This window comes from Myripristis murdjan, chromosome 24 (assembly GCF_902150065.1).
Source record: "Myripristis murdjan chromosome 24, fMyrMur1.1, whole genome shotgun sequence".
NCBI lineage: Eukaryota > Metazoa > Chordata > Actinopteri > Holocentriformes > Holocentridae > Myripristis > Myripristis murdjan.
Window position 1 is genome coordinate 5,504,505 of NC_044003.1, and position 6,719 is coordinate 5,511,223.

Genomic DNA, 6,719 nt, shown 5'->3' on the forward strand with positions numbered 1-6,719 from the left:
TTTATTTTTCTCCCCCTTAAATCGCATTTGGCCACACATTTTTTTCACCTTTAAAAATGAGTGGTCCTTTCCTCAGAATAAGCAAAAATACTGCAGTTCATTGTTCAAAGGCTTTGCTTCAAACAGGGCTGGGCAATATACAGATGTCATGATGTGAGACTAAATATGATCTCGGATTACAGTAAAGTGATGTAAATTAATTAGTCTCATTGAGCAAATATTTAGTGAAATGTGTCATAATAAACTGAAAGCCGAAACAGTTTATATGAACAAATAGAACAAGTGCTTTATTACTAAGCTGGCAGCTGCCTGTAAACACTGGACTGAGATGATAACGTATTGCCTGGTATCTCTCAACCACACTAGGTAACCCCGCTTTTTCATTGACGTCACATCCGCTCTGTAGAGCTCTGGTAGGTTACAATAACCTGTCAGTCAGTAATGTCCAATACCTTGACAAAATGTACGTTTGTACTTGAGTATTGTTAAAAGGCAGTACTCCAGGACTTTAACTCAAGTAAAATTCAGACTGAGCAACGTTCACTTGTAGTGCAGTAACATTTGACCAAGAGGATCTGTACTTTGACTCAGGTTGTGTACTTTGTCCACCACTGGGTCTGATAGAGGCAGAGGATCTTCTATGTTGTCATTCTTCACTGAACCATCATCATCATCATCATCATCATCATTATCATTATGCACCTGTGAAATACAATTCAATGTAAGGCAGCACCATGCAGAATTAACTCAGTCATTGTAGTCGTGGCTAGTTAAGCTCTGGTTGGCTCACAAACAAACAAGCAGAGAATATAGTACTTAAGCTGTTGGTGTGTTTAAGAAATCCACAGAAAATAACTCATGTTAGGAGTCTCAAATTGCAATTGTGTATGTATGTGTGTGTGTGTGTGTGTGTGTGTGTGAGAGAGAGAGAGAGAGAGAGAGAGAGAGAGAGAGAGAGAGAGACTAAGGGCTCTAGTTTCCCGGCGCAGCGCGGGGTGGCGCAGTGAGGCGAACCCCGCGCAGAGCTAGTTTCGACCGGCGAAGCGGGAGAGGTGGACAGTGTCCAAGTTTCGCAGGCGGAGGTTCGCCGAGATGGGAGTGGCGGCGCAGCGGGGGGAGGTGCCGACAGATTCGGCTTGGCGCAGTGACAGTTTCGTGCTAAAAGGCTTCGCCGAGGTGCGCCAAAAGCTCGCCATCTGAAACCACGTCTACTTTCAGCGCAAGGCGGAGCGGAGCTGGCGCAGTGGAAGTTTGGCTGGCTGGCGCACATCACCAAAACCTCACGATCAGCACAAACGGTGCCAATCTCCTTTGATCTGACATCAGCTGTGACGGGACAGTTGATATGGAGATATATGTATGTGCTGATTGTGATCGTAGCATTGAATAGTGTTTTTTTCGGTATTTATTGCATCGTTCATGTGTCTAACATCCCGGAAGCCTGCCTGTGAGGTTTTGGTGACGTGTCCGCACTGCTCGCCGGTCTCCGCTCCGCGCCTGTCTCCTGAGCTCCGCTCCGCCCGCGGCAGTAGACCTCCATGTCCGCTGTGTAAACTTTCATTACGCCTTCACGCAGCGCATTTTAAAGGCAAGGACAGGGGCTCATTTGATTGGTTACATGTGAATCGGCTGTGTCAAACCCACTCCATGCCTTCTCTCCTCCCCTCCGCCGGTAGGAGGGATTGCGGAGTACTTGCGCCACCGAGAACGGCGTGCCAAACTTGGAAAATCCGCCTGGCCACACCCAGTTGGCGAAGCGCATCTGCGCTACGCCCCCGCCTCGCCTGGTCTGCGAAACTAGAGCCCTAAGGGCTCTAGTTTCCCGGCGCAGCGCGGGGTGGCGCAGTGAGGCGAACCCCGCGCAGAGCTAGTTTCGACCGGCGAAGCGGGAGAGGTGGACAGTGTCCAAGTTTCGCAGGCGGAGGTTCGCCGAGATGGGAGTGGCGGCGCAGCGGGGGGAGGTGCCGACAGATTCGGCTTGGCGCAGTGACAGTTTCGTGCTAAAAGGCTTCGCCGAGGTGCGCCAAAAGCTCGCCATCTGAAACCACGTCTACTTTCAGCGCAAGGCGGAGCGGAGCTGGCGCAGTGGAAGTTTGGCTGGCTGGCGCACATCACCAAAACCTCACGATCAGCACAAACGGTGCCAATCTCCTTTGATCTGACATCAGCTGTGACGGGACAGTTGATATGGAGATATATGTATGTGCTGATTGTGATCGTAGCATTGAATAGTGTTTTTTTCGGTATTTATTGCATCGTTCATGTGTCTAACATCCCGGAAGCCTGCCTGTGAGGTTTTGGTGACGTGTCCGCACTGCTCGCCGGTCTCCGCTCCGCGCCTGTCTCCTGAGCTCCGCTCCGCCCGCGGCAGTAGACCTCCATGTCCGCTGTGTAAACTTTCATTACGCCTTCACGCAGCGCATTTTAAAGGCAAGGACAGGGGCTCATTTGATTGGTTACATGTGAATCGGCTGTGTCAAACCCACTCCATGCCTTCTCTCCTCCCCTCCGCCGGTAGGAGGGATTGCGGAGTACTTGCGCCACCGAGAACGGCGTGCCAAACTTGGAAAATCCGCCTGGCCACACCCAGTTGGCGAAGCGCATCTGCGCTACGCCCCCGCCTCGCCTGGTCTGCGAAACTAGAGCCCTTAGAGCTGAAATGTTCCAGGGTGTTAATCTCTCTTAGTCTGAAATCATTTGTAGACCATACCTCGACTCCAAAATGTCATCTTTTTTTTTTTTCAGCATCATTTACTTACGTTTAATTTTAAAACTCACAGCTAGTTAACTAACTCCACTGTACATAAAATGTTTTTCAGGTTTTATTTTAAACAATGTTGCCTCCAGGACGAGTCTGATTCCCTGGAAAAAAATACATCAGAGAGTCCAGTTTGAATTACTCAGTAGTTTGTGTTAGTCAGCTTCGTAAAATGTTTGTCTGAGTTTTCTCACTTCTTGTTCTGCACCATGTTCTGATGAGCAGAGCGGTCGTTCCAGTGACGAGGAGCAGCTCTGCAACACGAAGAGCCAACATGATGTGACTCATAGCACAGGAGTCTTCACACATGATGTGCTGATGGTTATTTATCTGACGTCCTGTAACACAACATCATTAAAATGTACCTTGAGTTGATAGCAGGATGAAAAAAATCAAATCTGTATTTTCTTTGGACAATTCTTACATCGCCATGATTATGTCCCTGAAGCGATACTTTGCCCTTATTTGAGTCATATTTTCATTTTACAAAGAAAACAAAAGCTATGTCCTGCACAAGCACTTATTTGATTTTGGATGCCGGTCACATGCAGGAAACTCAAATATGGTCAAGTCCCAGATCTTACCTCACACTACAAGTTTTCAGTGAAACTGCTACAAGTAATTAGAACAACTTACTGAATTGTTTAAAGCAGAGAATTTAATTATCTGTTCTTTAGGAATACGGTTGTGTACATTCAGTCAATAGTCACATGACTAACCCTGTTGTATGCAGCACACCTCCTAATGAGCAGACCCGGTCAAATGCTTTGCTTGCTATCTTTTACTTGCAAAATATATTGAAGTAAAAAGCTAATTAATCAAGTGGCTCTAGAGTTTTGTTGGTGTGCAGGAAGATTTTTGACTTGTCCATATTTTTTAATTTCTTCAAGGTGGAAAAAACATCTGGCTCTCTGGTGTAGCATCGTGGGAATCAGGCCTGTCATTACAGGAATTAAAGGCTGAAAAAACAAAATGAAAAAGAAAAAAAAAACTCTGAACTTTAAGCAGAAATGTGAACATTAATTTCTTACTAAGTCATTGTCAAAATAACAGCACTTTTCTAATGTTTAATGTTAAATGCAACTCATGTTTTTATCTGTAATTGACAACTGCAACTGTGTTTATTTATCTATAGTATTATTCACTACATTTGTATCATTTAATTTTTTAAAATTTGTATTCAGTATATCTCATTGTGTTCTAAAAGCCTGACCAGGGACAAAGACTGCAAATTAGCTGAAGCTAGACGTCTTATATGCATCACATTTTCCCTTTTTTGTGGCAATGTTGTATGTATCGCCCCTGTCAAATAAACATTAAAATGAAACAAATAAATCAATCAAAAGTCTGGAAGAACTTTGGCTTTGATCAGTTAGAAAGTAAACATAAGTTGGATACGAGTGCTGCACGTCAGTCATGTACTGTGGAAATATGACTGACATGCAGCCCATATCACCAAGATCAGGTTCAGATTACTCAGATTACTCAGATTACTCAAGTGCTATTGTTAGGCCTGCAATAAATGTTAAAAGCTCAAAGATAATTTGACTGACAAGCTCATGACAATTTTCTGTGGAAAGGTGACTCAGCTCGGGGATTTTTTTTTTTTTAAAGGAACTTAAAATAGTACAATATCATAAAACTGAATCATACGATTTGCAGAACTGCAATACATTTTGATTTTACACCACATTATTGTGAATGGTTTTGGGGTCTCTCTGCTGATTCTCTTCCCTAGTTGACAGTTTTGATCAAAAACAACGAGCAGTCAAAGATTAGCTGGCCTGGTGTTCAGGGTTCATACACACTGAATAAAAAAGAGGCACTGTTTATTATATCAAGTAAATTATAGGCTATTACTTATCAACAAAGATATTTTTTATATTTTCATGCTAAAATAACCTTTCTCACCTGAGAAGACAGGCTTGACTGTAAAAACATGTAATGCAAGATGGAAAGTCACTGCCTGGTGGTTTTGAAAATTCCAAGTATATATCAAGTAAACACAAATTGTTTCTGTTATTTCTCAAATCATAATCACAGCTCAGAGAGAGTTCCCAGAGTCTCCTCACCTGAGGACAGAGGGGTGAAGTCAAACGTGTGCACTTTTCCTGTGTCATCAGAAACTTGACACTTCAGTCTCTCTTTGTCACAGTGATTCTTCTGAAGGGTCACAGTGGTGTTGCAGGGAGACGCTGATATTTGAACGTCACTGGAACTTTGATCCAACCTTTCCTCCCCACACAGCCACGTCACCGTCTGTCTACACTGTCCAAATGTGGACACAGAGCACTGCAACTTCAGCTGATGGTTCTGCTGCTGTTCAGTCACTGGAGAAGATGGAGAGATTGGGAGAGGAAGACAGTGACAGAGGAAAATTAACTACATTACTGTGATCACTACTATAATGTTTACTGTTTCACCAAGTTGAACATAATGAAAATACTCACTCTGTATAAGAGACAGATAAACCCAAGCTTCTGAACCTTGTTTTTGTCCTGATATAAACTGTTGACAGACATAATGACCAACATCCTCAGCTGTGACTTTCTTTATAACCAGAGAACAGTCCGCTCTAACACTCAGTCTGGCTGCGTTAGCTTGGGCAAACTCATGTGGTGAAATCTCCCCATGGGCAACCAGCTCTTCTGCATAGCTCTTGTTGACATGATGAACATTCCAGGTGGTATACTGACATTTATCCTGATTGGGTATCAAACTGCCACAAGGCAGAGAGACTTCAGCTCCATCTCTGACATAGAAGGAGGAGAAATCTTGTCCAGTGACTGCTGGGGAGAAATTTCAGGAAAAATAAAATTGAACAAAAATAGTAAGCAAGGAATGTCAGCTTTTTTTTTTTTTTTTTTTTTTTTTTTTTAAATATAGTACATTTCATACACAGGAAGAAAGTAATGTGCTTTACATAAAAGGCATAGAATAAAAACACAAAAGATACAAAACAAAATCATTAGAAGATATAAAAAGTGTTCTCAGTGAAGTGAAGTTTTACAGTGTGTTTGTAATTTAGAATATATAATGCAGCCTCACCTGTGAAGGGAAACAGGAGTATCAGAAACAAAGACATTTTAGTCCGTCTGAACTCGGCCGTTGTGCCTTCCTCTCCCTCTTGCTCTCTCACTGTTAACTGTCAAAACCTCTCAGACTAAAACTTCTTAAACATACAGATATTCTTCCTGTCATCAGTGGGCTGTCACTTCCTCATAGTAGCTTCTATTTTTTTCTTTGTGTGTGGGCAGCACATCTGTTTTCTCTTCCCACTGAAATTAGAAGAAAACAGGTTTCACTTCCCACTGAAACTACAGTCAGGAGATGGAGGGTCAAAGAGTCACAGTGCCCTGTGATGCTGGACTCATCATGTAAAGAATTACAATTATATTTGGGGCAATTATATTTACATTACATACATTTTCGATTTTTATACCCTAACAAGCAAAGATCAATGACAGAAAAGTAAGTGCCAGAAAGCTTCGGCTCTGGTCCAAAGGACATACTGTAGGTGCTACAAGAGAGTGCAAAGACGGAATATATGAATATATAGGGTGCATAAAGTGCATGGAGGAAGGAGGAAAGTATAGACACAGATTTGATTTGATTTAATTTTTTTTTTTTTTTTTTTTTTTTTTTACACAGTCCGCATCAGTCAGAGTTACCACTGAGCTATGTGTAAGAGAAGTGTCATAGCTGGGGATAAGAATAGAGGCCTGTCTTTTGTTGCCAAAAATAGAACAAGAAAAAAAAAAAAAAAAACAGCTTTCTTGGTGAAACCATCCCTCTTGACATGCTGAATCATCAGTACAGTACTGTGTACTGTCAGATGAGTGTGTCTTTTCAGCCACTGTCACACACTGATTTCAGCATTTCCAGATAAGGAAGTGATTCTTGCTGCTACACAATACATTTCTGATTAAACTCATCCAAGTGAGGGGAGGCACAAAAGACG

General features: G+C 42.7%; 1 long non-coding RNA gene across 1 annotated transcript; it reads right to left on the reverse strand.

Moving 5' to 3' along the window:
- Positions 1 to 631: 631 nt before the first annotated feature.
- Positions 632 to 3,082, reverse strand: LOC115355791 (uncharacterized). Its single transcript, XR_003927914.1, has 3 exons — positions 2,953 to 3,082; positions 2,834 to 2,862; positions 632 to 702 (listed from the first exon to the last, which is right to left on the reverse strand). It is a non-coding gene; the product is annotated as an uncharacterized LOC115355791 (long non-coding RNA).
- Positions 3,083 to 6,719: the final 3,637 nt, after the last annotated feature.